Genomic DNA, 13,531 nt, shown 5'->3' on the forward strand with positions numbered 1-13,531 from the left:
TAAACAAATAGGTCTTCTCTGGCTTTTCCAAATTGCTGCAATTGATAGAGATCCGTTATTGCTTTTCCTTGCTTTTCCACAGCTTGTCTGCAACTCAGCCACAATGATTTGATAATCATCCTGCAGTTCAAGTAGGGCCTTAGATGTAAGTTTTTCTCATAAGTCACTGTCTGTGGCTCATTTTTTGTTGATTTTCTTTGACTTTCTCCCAATTTGTGTGTATCTTTCAGGAATTCAGATGCCTAGAAGTGGAGAGTGTGGTTTCTAAGTGTAGTTTCACCATGACCAAATACAGAGAAGCAATACCACTTCCCTGATCTATGATAGGATGCCTCTGCAGGCTAACATCACAAGGGAGCAAATACAGAAGGCCTTACTCATGTTCTATTCAGTTGTAACATAAGCAAAGCTCCTATTGATTTTAATAGACTCCACATCTTGAGTTCATCATCAGGCAAACACCCTTCAGGATTTGACTCTTTGGCCAAAACAGTCTCTCTAATTCCTTTTGAGCCAAAGGCTGCAGTCTTTTCTTGAGTACTACTAAGAATAAATAATAATACTTTGCACCTATGTCACATCTTCCTTCTGATGGTCTCAAAGTGCTTTACAAACATTAATCAATTTATGCCCACAACACTGTGTGAGGCAGACAAACATAGCCGCCGACTCTGTGGGTGTGCCAGGGCTGGAGCACCCATGGGGAAAAAATGGTGGGTGCTGAGCACCCATCAGCAGCCTCCCATCAGCTCCTTCCCACACTCCCCAGTGCATCCCACGCACTGGTGCGCCCATGGATCAGTGCCTCTTCTTCCCTCCCAATGCCTCCGGACTATCACAATCAGCTGTTTCATGGCATTCAGGAGGCTCCGGGGGGAGAGAGAGGAGTGAGGAGGCGGCACGCTTGCAGGAGGGGGCAGAACTGGATGGGAAGAGGCAGGGCAGGGGTGGAAGAGGAGTGGGAAGGGGCAGGGCAGGGGTGGAGGAAAGGATGGAGGCCTTGGGGAAAAGGGTGGAGTTGGGGGTCAAGCACCCCCGAGCATTTTGGAAAATCAACACTTGTGCAGAAAAATATTTTTACCCACATTCCCATTGGTTGTGTGAATATTACTGGCACCTAAATTTGGATTTAGGCACCTAGGGAGGACGTTTGGTGCCTGTATCCCTTTGTGAATATAGCCGTAAGTGACTTGCCCCAGGTCACAAAAATGACTGTGATAGAACCTGAACTAGAGCGTTGTTCCTGTAACTCCCAGTCTTGTGTGACTACAGGATCAGGCCCAGTATATTACTTGTCTGGTCTCACTGATGTTTACAAAATCTGCAAATTTAATTAACATGCTGTTTACCATTTCTCTACTCATATCAATGATGTTGTTGAATAAAAATGGGTTTAATGCTATTCCACGGAGCAAGCCACAGGACAGCCCCCCTGACCTGAGACAACACTTTTAATCATCTCACTTTCATAATGACTCTTCAGCCACTTTTCAGTACGTTTCAATTCTACAATGGAAGCTAATTTGATTTAATTTCATTTTTCAAGTAAGATTTGGTGAAACACTGTATCAAGTGCTTTGTTAAAGTCCCTTGTCTACTAATTTTGTAATTCTGTCAACTAAACAATCAGGTTTGTGTAGCATGATTTGCTTTTTTAATTGTCAAGAGACCTGCACTAATGGAACATAACGATTGCCTTGTTAGCAATTCCAAGAGTCAGGCAATGCAAATGTTGAGATTCAAGCAGCAACTTTAACTCATCCATATATGCTGTATATATTATGGTATACATCTGATGACATAAAGAGTACCATACTACAAGCTAAAAAATTAAGAAGAGTAGGACTAGATAAATATTATTCATGGTTCCATTAGCCTCTAAATAACTACTGACCTCTTAATATTTGTTCTGGTATTTTAATAAGGTATGCCAGATTTTCTTGATAATTATTGAAAGGACCACTGGTTTTTTTTCCTGCTGAAGATCTGTGACATGATAATAGATAACTCCTTTCTCCATCAGAGTAGCAAATAAATAAAGCTGGTACTTTTGTGCATAGACTCAGACTTTAAGGCCAGAAGGGCCCTTCATGCTCATCTAGTCTGACCTCCTGCACATTGCAGGCCACAGAACCTCACCCTCCACTCCGATAGTAGGCCCATAACCTCTGACTGACTTGCCGAAGACCTTAAATCTTGTGCTCCAAGGCACACAGTTATGTGTCCTTTTTGGACAGTATCAAGAATGTTCAGGTTTAGTGCCTTCTTAACAGAAGTAAAACCACTGGCTCAGTCCTCACTTTCTTCTTTTATCTACTCTTTAGTGGCTCCTCGGGTTTTTGTTTACCTGTTGCTTAGAGAGCTACACTGAAAGATATTTCTTATCATGGAAGACATCTGAGGTATCCTCTGCTGTATATCCATAACCATATATTTCAGTATCTAACCTGGTCTGGATTATATATGTCCTGTCACAGTTAACTGTTGTTAAGAAAGTTTGATGTGACTATATCCCTAGTATAAACTGGGCTACTGAACTTCTGTCACATAGTAATGACCTATCACCACTACTGACCATGATGATTTAAAAACAGATAGGAAAGGCTCTATATACTACTATAAATCTTTAGAATAACATATTCCCTCAAGAAATATCAGGGAAATTTAGAGGGAAGAAGGAAATTGAGAGGAAAATTTGTGCTCGGGTTAGATCCCAGAGTGTTCTGGAGCTGGTTCACCGGTGGGTGTCATAGGTGGCTTTCCACTGCTTTTCTGCCTTTCGAGTCCTAGATTCTGCAAGGAGTTGAACCAGCCCCCAGCACAAGTTAAAGCAGTCTCAGGGATGCTCTAACTTGTGCTAATGGATAACAGTTTCCAAATGGCCACTCCACTGGTCAGTTTCATTGGAGCACATTGTGTCCTCCCATCTTCTCCTCCACCTGAAACCTGCTATATGTTAGGTTTCGCTGGAACAAGAGGGGCTCATAGAGGGTTGGCTAAGGGAAACCTCAGGGATCTGCCCTAAAGCAGCAGTGCTGAGGGGCAACAGTGCAGATGGGAATTAAAAAGGCCCAATACCTCACTAAGGTATTGTAGCAATGACCATGTGACATACCTCATGCAAAGCAGGTTCAGTGGGAATGAGTTAAAGACAGGGAACCTGATGCTCTTCTCACACCAATTTTTCATCCAAGTAACTCTCCTGATGTGCTCTATAAGAGAGTGTCAGACCCATGGTTTTAGTCTTGCTCAAAATATAGTGGATTTTATCAGACCCTTAATATTACTTGCATGATTGTTTTGGGGCAAGAATTTAAGGTCATATTATACTTTCCTATATAACGTTTCCATGGATTCTTGAATACTTTTTTCTATGTTGATAATATACTACTGCCTTTTAGCTCTCCACCGGAACCACTTGTGTCTCTCGGTGTTACAATTGTCTGTAAAACTAATCTGGGCAGTAAGAATGTAAAACTTCATAGTGTACTAAAAATATTACAATACCCAAGAAACTACATTTCACTTTACAATATTAATTATTGCAAACATTGCCAAGTACACATAAGGTTGACATGATTGTCTGAGGAAGTTTCATGCAAGATGCTAATTTAACTTAGATTTGTCATCTTATAACTTTTGCATGACCATGTTTTGTGTAACTGGACAAAAGATATCTTGCAGTTAGTCCACAAGACTAGAAGTTAGGACTGCTGGGTTCTGTTGCCAGCTCTGATACTGGCTACTTATATGTCCTTGATGAATCACTCATTTTTTTTCAGTTCTTCAGTTTTCTCATCTGTAAAATGGAGATAAGGACATTTACCTAAACCCCTTTGAGATAATTAATACTTCGGCTCAAATGTGCTTGATAATTGCAAATTGTTATGACAAAATAATCTATTTCAACTAAGCAATGCTCAGAATGCATATTTTTACATGTGCAGTCAAATGGCGCATATGGTACTTGTTTTCTTTTCTTACTATTATTATTTGTTTAGTTCAGTTTCCATGTGTTTATTTCTGCTACAGTTAAATTGGGTTTCTGTGGAGTGGGACTCTACTCAGTACATCAAGTGGAAGATATCTTTTGAGATTTCTGATGGAAATATAACAAGTTCCAGGGATATTCTGGTTAAATTTGAACTCTGAAGAAAAAAACCCAGTGAATGTTGAAGAGTACAGAAGCTTCTTAACAAAGAAAATAATCTTTTCAGCTGGTTGATGATCAGTTTAGGATCCCACTGGCCCACTACATGTACACTACATTTACTCTGGCCCACTACACTATTAAGGAAAGCAAGAATCCTCTGTTAAGCCACAGTAAATTCAAAGGACCACACTAGAACTAGTTGAAAAAAGTTAATCAAAACTGTTTGTAAAATTGGGTTTTCTATTAAACTTTTGTAGTTGATGATGATGTTGTAAAAAGTGTTTGCTTTCTTTGGAAAATACAGATTTTTCATAGAAAATCTGAACTCTACAAGATTTTGGTTAAAAATCTAAATGTTTTGGCCAAAGCCCAAAATATTTCAATTTGGATTTAATGCTTGAGTTCCTCATGGGAATTGCAGTTCATTTACCTTGTGACTCAATTCTCCTTTATGAACTGGGCTACTGAGCTAGACTTAATCTCTCATGATGTACTGAAGCTATAAGACTCCCATGATGTCTTCCCTTCACAGTGTATCATGGAAGATGAAGTCCTGGCTGAATATGCAGAATTAAGTAAGGTTTACTTATGCTGCCATGTGAATTCCTTTAGTTTACCCTGCTAGAAGAGGTTTAGAGCATCTCTCAAGGGCAGTGTAACTAAGGGCTGGGACAGAAAGTTATTTGAGTCAATAATTCTCTTCTTTGTTACTTGTCTGTACAAGTGCCTAACACAATGAAATCCTGACCCTTGATTTCAGAACAGCCAAACACTGGTAAACCATAACTCCAGAGTCATGGACAGCATCACCAGCACTGTTTCAGATAGGTGTAGATCTTTCAGCACATTCCTGAGTGCGATGACAATATGCCAGCTATTCCTCACATAGCATGTACTGATGTTGTGTTCCTAGGCCCTTAGCTAGCTCATACAACTGAGTCCTAAATTAAGTCCTAAACAAATGTCCATAACTGCACCACATGCTAGTGATTATATTGTATGAGCAAAAACACATGTAATTGTGTACAAGTACGGTTATTATATTGTGGTTCAGGACAAAACATAAGCCAATGTATGTGCTCAGGTTTCAGATTGCTGATTGCATTACCTTGCCTTTATGGCATTTTAGCCACTGGGGAAGCTGTATTTACAATCAACCTAACAAGAGCAGAGAGAGAAGAAAAAAGGGAAGGGAACTATATATGTTGGGGTAAAATGTAGCGAAAGATGACTGAGAAAGAGTGAGAATAAAAGCCATTTTTATGATGCCTGGAACATTCTTAGATACTCAGAATGATTAAATTACAGAGAAACTCTTCTTTTAATCCCATGATAGGGTCAGAGAAGGAAAGGAGCCTGCCTGGGTTTGTGGATATAAAATGCCCCTTTGGTGCACTTCATGGTCACACTGAGAAGTAAACATCAAGAATGTCTTGGCCAATTAAAGGGAAAGCAATCAGTAGGGCTTCCCTCAGCCAACTTAAGTGCAAAGTTCTAAACTGTGGCTCAACACAGCCAAGTTCCAAAAAGAAAAAAGGAATGTCTCCAGATTCCCCTCTCATCTCTATTCCTGAAAATAAACCCATCCTCCCTGACTCTTGCTGTCAAGATTGGCTCCTGGCTCCCTACAGCACGTCATTCTGATAGTGTGCTGAGGTGAATTAATTCATTCCCCTCAGCTGGCCCTGAAAATCCCTGCACTTGAAGAAGGCACCTGTGGTCCTCCCTGCAGCCAAAGGCAGGGAATGGGATTTAACCCTTTCCTTGTCAATCTCCGCACAAAGCACCCCATCACAATGCCTTACTTTTGGTCCCAGCATGTTTGCTTGTTCGGTCAAATAGTGTCATGTACTCTACAATATTGTGCTATTAGCATATAACTTTGGTAGCATAGCTTTTAAAACACCATCTTAGTAGTCATTTCCTTTAGAAATTGCTAATTTGAGAGGAACCTGGCATTCATTTATTATAATTATTATTATTATCTACAGTAGTGGTAGAAAATAGTTCGGTTTGGCATATATGATTTTCATTTTCTTCAACCAGACTATTTTTATAGGTCAACTACTACTGTAACTTAAATGTTGATTAAAAACAATGACAAACTTTTACTCTTCCTTTTTATGAGTAGCATTTTCCTGGCTGAATTTCACTGGATAAAATGAGACATTTGTATTAAAGATTCTTAAAGTGGTATTAAAGTTTTAATACCTCATTAGTAGAAAAACAAGGTTTGACATTATGATATAACAATTCTTTAGACCTTATAGAAATCTCAGACAGGATAGGATTCTCTTATTTAATATTCTAAATGAATTCCAGCACAGAAAACATCATCATTTCCTGTAGCACAGACTCTTAGTTCTGGCTCCTAGTCAATCACTAATATGCTGGTTTTATTGTCTGAGATTGCACAACTTCTTCCCAGATTTGGAAATAAGCAACAGCCAAAATCTAATAACTGGACACCTTTGACTGCTCTTAAATAATTGGAAACTGAGTTAAAAAGAGAGTGCTGATCCTCCGAGGTGCAGAATGCTCTAAACTCCCATTCAGTTCAATGTCCTGTCCCTTAAATAGGCTGAGAGACTACAAGAAACTTTAGCTTTGGGCAGAATTCTGAATTAACTCTTTCTTTAACCCACCCACAATGATGCTTTACAAAAAACAGAAAAATCAGCATTTTGTTCTGAAGATTTATTTTACATGTTCAGAAAGCAAACAGAGTGTGTCTAAAAAACTGAATTCTCTTTCAAAAGTTAGGAGAGAAGAAGGAGGGAGAATGCATCATATGCACTGCAAGGGGAGACCCAATAATCACATGTATAAAGAAGAAGTAGATGGAAAGAAAATCATCCTCAAGAGATTCTGAATTGTATTTTGTCTCATATTTATGGCTAAGAAATTACTTCTGTACTTTTCTTTTAATGTTTGCAGAGACGCAAATCAAGAAAATGAAATAAACAAGAAACCAATTTTGGTAGCATAAGACTCTGCATTCTTCAAACCATATTTTTTACTTTTATCTAAGTTCAAATTGATGGACAGAGTTTGCTAGTATCTCTCATCAGCCCTTTCTTGGAAATTCATTATCATGGGCTTGCAATCTGTGACCATGTTTTCTATATAATGGAACTCATTATATCACTGAGATGATGATTCTTGTAATACACGGTTTGCAAGACATGGTCTTCAGTATTAGCATATTTTGTCTTTTACTCATTCTGAATGATAGCTGAACCTCAGCACAGCTCAATATTACATGATTTCCAAAATACCACCAAAACAGCTAAGTATGTTCTATTAAGTCTTAAAGGGAGTTGGCAGTTTGTAGTGTGTGTTAATGTTTAATTTGGATACAAATTGGAGTTAATTATATGCAAGTGGTTTGTGACTCAACCATTCCTATCTATATTTAAATCTAGCTCTCTGGCTTTGTTTTATTCCAATCAAATTAGCCATATAAAGAAGAGCTACTCTATAGCCTTACAGAAAATGACCAGGTAGTACCAACTTGGCATTGAGATGTGACTGATTTGTTTTCTGAAGGCTATCAAACATTAGGAATTTATTGCAAATCAAAAAAATGGCGTTAAGTCGTAGATGTGGCACAAAATATCAATCTTTAAAGCTTCTGTATAGACTATAAAAATAAATCAAATCGAGTAAATTAGATTGTTTCACTGGTGAGAGTCAGAAGAAATTTGTAAGCCAAAAACCTCCATGGAGTTAAGTGAGAGTTGTTTAGGTCTTGGCTTTTCTTTTCTGGAATTAGCTTTCTTTAGAACAGGATTTGAGGAAGCAAGTTAGAAAGTGCAGATGTGCAAAGCCAAGATAAGAAATGCACATGGTAACATTACTAACCATTTAAACTTTGCAAAGGGCCAGATTCTGATATCCTTCCTTACGCTCAGTAACATCTTACACCATGAGTAGTTTAATTGCAGAAAAGGCCTGAAATTACTCGCTGCTTTGGGTTTTTTTAAATAAAGAAAAAATAGCTTATTGTACATAAAAGGTCAGATTCTGCTATGGTTGTTCACAAGTACTAATTTACTCTGCAAATAGACTTTATTAGACCCATCCTCTGTATGTAATCCTATTAATGTGACTAAGTGTTACAAATGTAGGATTCACTTTTGCAAGCTACTAAACATAATAGATAAAGATAAAGATAAATAAATAATAAAATGATTGTGACTCTTATTTGGTTACACTGACTTACAGTAGGAAGAGACTTGTTCACTTTTATGAACAATTCTCCTTGGAATGCTTATTAACAGCAGCAGTGGCTTGGAGCCACTATGTTGATTGAAAGATAAAGATGCTGTGCTGTCCTCTTCATGATCTAACACTGTAGCACTAGGCATTTATTCCTGAAATATCTTTGGTGGTTTCTCTTGTTTGCTAAAACTTGCAAACAGTGAATGATCATGCTGTTTTAAATGTTGTAGACAAATGTTATTTGGATACCAAACCACTGGAATAGAACAAATCTGCAGATCTTAGTTACTCTAATAAATACTTTAAATACTACATACTTTTGATGTATCTTTCTGAAGAACTGTCATATTGCCTTTTCCGTTATTAATTTTGCTGAGCTTGTATATTGTGTAATACCAGATACAAGCAAAGTATGCAGATCAGCTTTAAGAAGACTGTCAATTATTTTTCATCCTAATATCCTGATAATTAATCTAGCATTCCAAGTTCTATATCTGCAGGCATTGAAGTGGACACCTATTCTCCACTCAACAGACACACATTCATATACATTGTAAGCACTTACATGCATGTCACAGATCATCTCAGAAACTTTAATGAAAAAATATTAATTCCTTCAATTTTAGATAAAGACTGTTTAAACATGTTTGCTGTATATTTATTCTGTACATACTGCCTGTAAATACATTATGCCTATACATATATTGTACATATGTACATAATTATAGATACTTTAAGTATATATATATGAATTTGACACAGATATAGAGATTCATGAACCAATATGTGCAATAACTTACCTATAGAAGAATTTCTTCCTTTTTCTTTTCACTTTTGTTTGTCTAGTGTGTGGGAAAGAGACATCCACTATTCAAATTTCTTCACTTGGCTCAGATAAACTAGAGAGAGTTTTCAGTTCATACTAGCAGTGTGAACAGTATCCCTGGAAGACTCCTCTTGCTCCAGCCCCTAGTAACTGAACTCTTCCAGCACAGTCACATTTTATTTATACACATATTGTCCTTTTCAAAACAAGCAGCCAGCTGGAATGATTCAAACCTCCGTTCAGCACACCGTTAAAATGCAGCTTCCTTCTTGGACATGGGAATTACACCAGGGAGCAGTCAGAGAACAGCAAAAAGGCTATGAGAACTATTTAATCACCCGAATACCAGCTGCTCCTGCTACTACTGCTGCTTCTGGTGCTGCTGCTGCTATGCCTCTTGTTTAGCTGTAGTCAGTCTCCCTTTCCCTTTCTCTCATATCTACAGAACTATAAAGGCGGCTTTACATGATTATGATTGGCAGAAACAGCCAATTCCTTCAGCTAATCAACCTCAAGACTTTCAAGGACTAGAAGCTGTTGTGATGTCATTCAGCGAGTGACATGTTATAGATGAATACATTCCAATGGAAGCTAATTCAGAGATCAGCTGCATTTGTCTCACACCACAGTGATTGATTAGATGCTCCTGGAGGATTTGCATAATCTGTCATTGTGCAGTTGGACCATCTCTTTTACAACCAGGCTATATTAAATGTGGGGCTGAAATAATGACTTACTGCTTCTGACACCTACACCTGAAGCTGTAACTAAAATCATGGGAAAGTGCAAAGTTTAGTGATTTTCCTGGCTGGAGTATGTTTCAATCAGATGGAAAAACAAAATGTGAGAAGTATAGCAGGAGAGTTACACTTGTGTAAAACGACAGGCTCCTTCCCTCCCTAAATCTAGGACCCCCTGAGAAGAGAAAAGGCGCTTTATTAACAAAACAGAGGGATTACAGTCAAAGTCAAGCATCAGTTTAATTACAAATAATTTAATTGATAGCATGGTTGTGTTGGTGTGGATGTGTTCAACCAGCTATACTTTACCATTTCACTTCATCTGAGAGGCACACAATATCCTTCCATCCATATGTGACATAAACATGGCCCACCTAGCTACTGCATACTTATTGATCAGAACCTTCTGTCCCATACAGTTAAAGATTAGCCCTGATCACACAACCTTAGCCACGGATCATGATTTTTTATGCAATTTTCTTACATTACATTCCAGGAAAACTTAAGCTCTTTGATGTAACATCTAGTTTCCAATTTTAACTGGTTTGACTGAGGCACACATATATCTGTTCATTCCAAAATGATTCATGCATGAATCACTTAAACACTGAAATTTAGTCACGTCTACACAACCCAGACACAACCTAGCCCACAGTAAGGGAAGGGTAATTTTTAACAAGAGATATGGGCAAACCTATATTTGTCTGAAAAAAATGAAACAGGATCTCTGAAGTTCATGCCATGCAGGCACATCCCCAATATACCAGGTACCATCTAAAAGACCAAGACAGTAAATTGCAGGGAGGACTCAGTTTACCTTGAGTACCCTGGAATGATGAAGGGCTAAATTGAGTCTGCCAGGATTTGAATTTGAGGTTCCAGGAATAATAGGTGTTTCTAACCTGTTGCTTGGAATCTTAATCTGTCCCCTCCAGCTAAATTAGAGGTTGAGTTGGAATTAAAACCCAAGGCACTTCTAGCTCATTTTCTGTAACCCCTGAATTACACAGAATCTGTGGGGATCATAAATACTCATAACATGTCATGCCCTCCACAACCTCCTGGGGACTAAGGCTGTGGTTGTCAAAGAGCCCTAAAGGAGTCAGATGCCCAACTCACATTGAAATTCAGTGGAAGTTGGCTGCCTAATTCCTTTACATCCCTTTGAAAACCAGAATTAAAATCAAAACCTGCAAAGCATTTTTACAAATTCAAGTTAAAATTTCCTTTCCTTTCCAAACCTGATAGGAGAGAACATCCATATAAACTAGATAACCCTAGTTTAGATGGATGTTCTTTTCCTCTCTGTGGAAAAGGATAAATGGACACAAATCAGATATTAGGAATGGCAATATACAAAAACCTGTAGGAGAACACTTCAACCTCCCTGGCCATGCTATAGCAGATCTTAAGGTGGCCATCCTGCAGCAAAAAAACTTCAGGACCAGACTTCAAAGAGAAACTGCTGAGCTTCAGTTCATCTGCAAATTTGACACCATCAGCTCAGGATTAAACAAAGACTGTGAATGGCTTGCCAACTACAAAAGCAGTTTCTCCTCCCTTGGTTTTCACACCTCAACTGCTAGAACAGGGCCTCATCCTCCCTGATTGAACTAACCTCATTATCTGTAGTTTGCTTGCATATATATACCTGCCCCTGGAAATTTCCACTACATGCATCCGATGAAGTGGGTATTCATTCATGAAAGCTCATGCTCCAAAACATCTGTTAGTCTATAAGGTGCCACAGGGTTCTTTGCTGCTTTTACAGATTCAGACTAACACGGCTACCCCTCTGATACTAGATAACCCTAGGCAATCTAGAATAACTGCCTCCTATCATAAGAACCTCAGGCGCTTCATGAAAAGATCAGTCTCAACCATCATCCTCCATCTGCCCCGTTCACACACTTCACTCCCATCTACACTCACGGTGATATAATACCAAGGCCACATAACTTTGGACTGGGCTATTTAACCTCACCATTGTGGAAAAGGGAAAGTAACATATATCTGGCAGAATGATCCTCTGCTGCAGCCAGATGTAACAGGCACATCATGCTATTCCTTTGACTTTAATGGCACATCAAAAAATGGCATAGCACAGATGCTCCTTTGGAGGGCCAGCAGCTAAGTGGTTAAGCACGTCCTCAAAAATTTATTTTAATTTAGATGATAAAGTCAATACACTCAGCCATTCCCAGAGCTTTATTCCTTAGCCTAATGGCATGTCATAATGGAAGAATCCAACATGAAGCAGCATGACTATTAATTTGTACCACCTCAAAACTCTCCTTCCATATCCAATGCCTTAAAGACCATCTTGAGTGGAATACACAATATCTTACTATAGCTTCTAGACAGAGTCCACCCACTGACACAATTATCCACAAATCAATACTCATTTCAGCTTTCTCCTGCTGTTTAGGATAATGTTTCAATGCTAGTCTGTTCATACTACTGTCTGGAGTTTCAGAGATTGCTGCAAGATTAACGTTAGTGGGATAGACCCATTAGCTCAGCTCAAGTGGCTGGCCTTACCCACGTGGAATTATATCAAAAAGGTTATAAACTAGTCTGTCATATCTTCTTTTAATGCTTGAAACACAGGCAAAGCTGCTCTATGTGAAACAAAAAGAGCTTACTCACTTTTGGGTAAGGGATAAACAAATTCCCACATATCAAATTCCCACTCCTATCTATTTTGGGTAGTGGGGATAAGCAGACTCTCTTTGTCTACATTCTACCCCAACTATGAGTCAGTTTGAAAGGGCCATTCAGTTTAGAACATTGTTGGTTTCCTGTTCTATTTCAAAGAAACTTTCTGAAAAATAAGGAATAGAAGAGAGGCCAGTGAGAAAAATAATTCAGAGAAAAAAATAAGGTGAAAAACCCCCCAAAAACAGCAAAGGAGAAAGAGAGGAAATTTTTAACTCTAATAATAAAATAGCTACAACATTTACTTATACCACCCAACAGGTAATCTTCTATCCCTTCCATATAGTATGGACTTATTATCTAATGACATATTTTTTAAATTATATTACCCTTGGAAATAAAATATTAGTTAATACCGCCATTATGTTTGTCCATGTATTTGTACTTAATCCCTTGTGGACCTTTTTGCCATTTATGTCGGCTGGAAAATTATAGATGAAATCTTGAGAACAATCTTGATTTCTCTCTCACACTTTTCAGAGAGCCTCTCATTTCTCCCTCCTCCCCCCAATTCTTTAGCATGTGTAAATCTTTTGTTTGCTCTGTAAAATTTGTTCTTGAAAAAAACCTACAGTTTATAAATTCTGGAAACAAGTAAGAAAATGTTTGACTCATCTAAACCCCATTGCCTTCTACCAATCCCACTATTACTCAGCTTACGTGAGCTGAAATCAACAAAATACTAAGTCCAGAATTTTCAGAAATGGGTGCCTAAAGTGAAAATGATGGGAACTGCTGAAGATTCAGCATTTTTGAAAATTATGCCTCTTATTTTGTTACCTAGGTAAAACCAGGATATGAGATCCATATTTATCTATGCTTTCTTAGGTACTTGTATGGCCCATATCACTCTAGTGATGCCTCACATTC

At 38.3% G+C, this 13,531-nt stretch overlaps 1 protein-coding gene across 4 annotated transcripts in view; it reads right to left on the reverse strand.

The window, feature by feature from the left end:
- The window catches only part of LOC116825362 (bifunctional heparan sulfate N-deacetylase/N-sulfotransferase 4), a 246,557-nt gene that overhangs the window by 167,080 nt on the left and 65,946 nt on the right, over window positions 1–13,531 (reverse strand). For 2 of the 4 annotated variants that reach the window (XM_075066250.1, XM_075066246.1), the window contains exon 3: window positions 3,116–3,212. The gene's annotated coding sequence lies outside the window, so the exon portion shown is untranslated. Of the gene's footprint in view, window positions 1–3,115; window positions 3,213–9,177; window positions 9,706–13,531 lie in introns of those variants that run through there. The other 2 variants (XM_075066249.1, XM_075066247.1) reach the window with 2 other exon arrangements.

Source organism: Chelonoidis abingdonii, chromosome 5 (genome assembly GCF_003597395.2).
Source record: "Chelonoidis abingdonii isolate Lonesome George chromosome 5, CheloAbing_2.0, whole genome shotgun sequence".
Taxonomy (NCBI): Eukaryota; Metazoa; Chordata; order Testudines; family Testudinidae; genus Chelonoidis; species Chelonoidis abingdonii.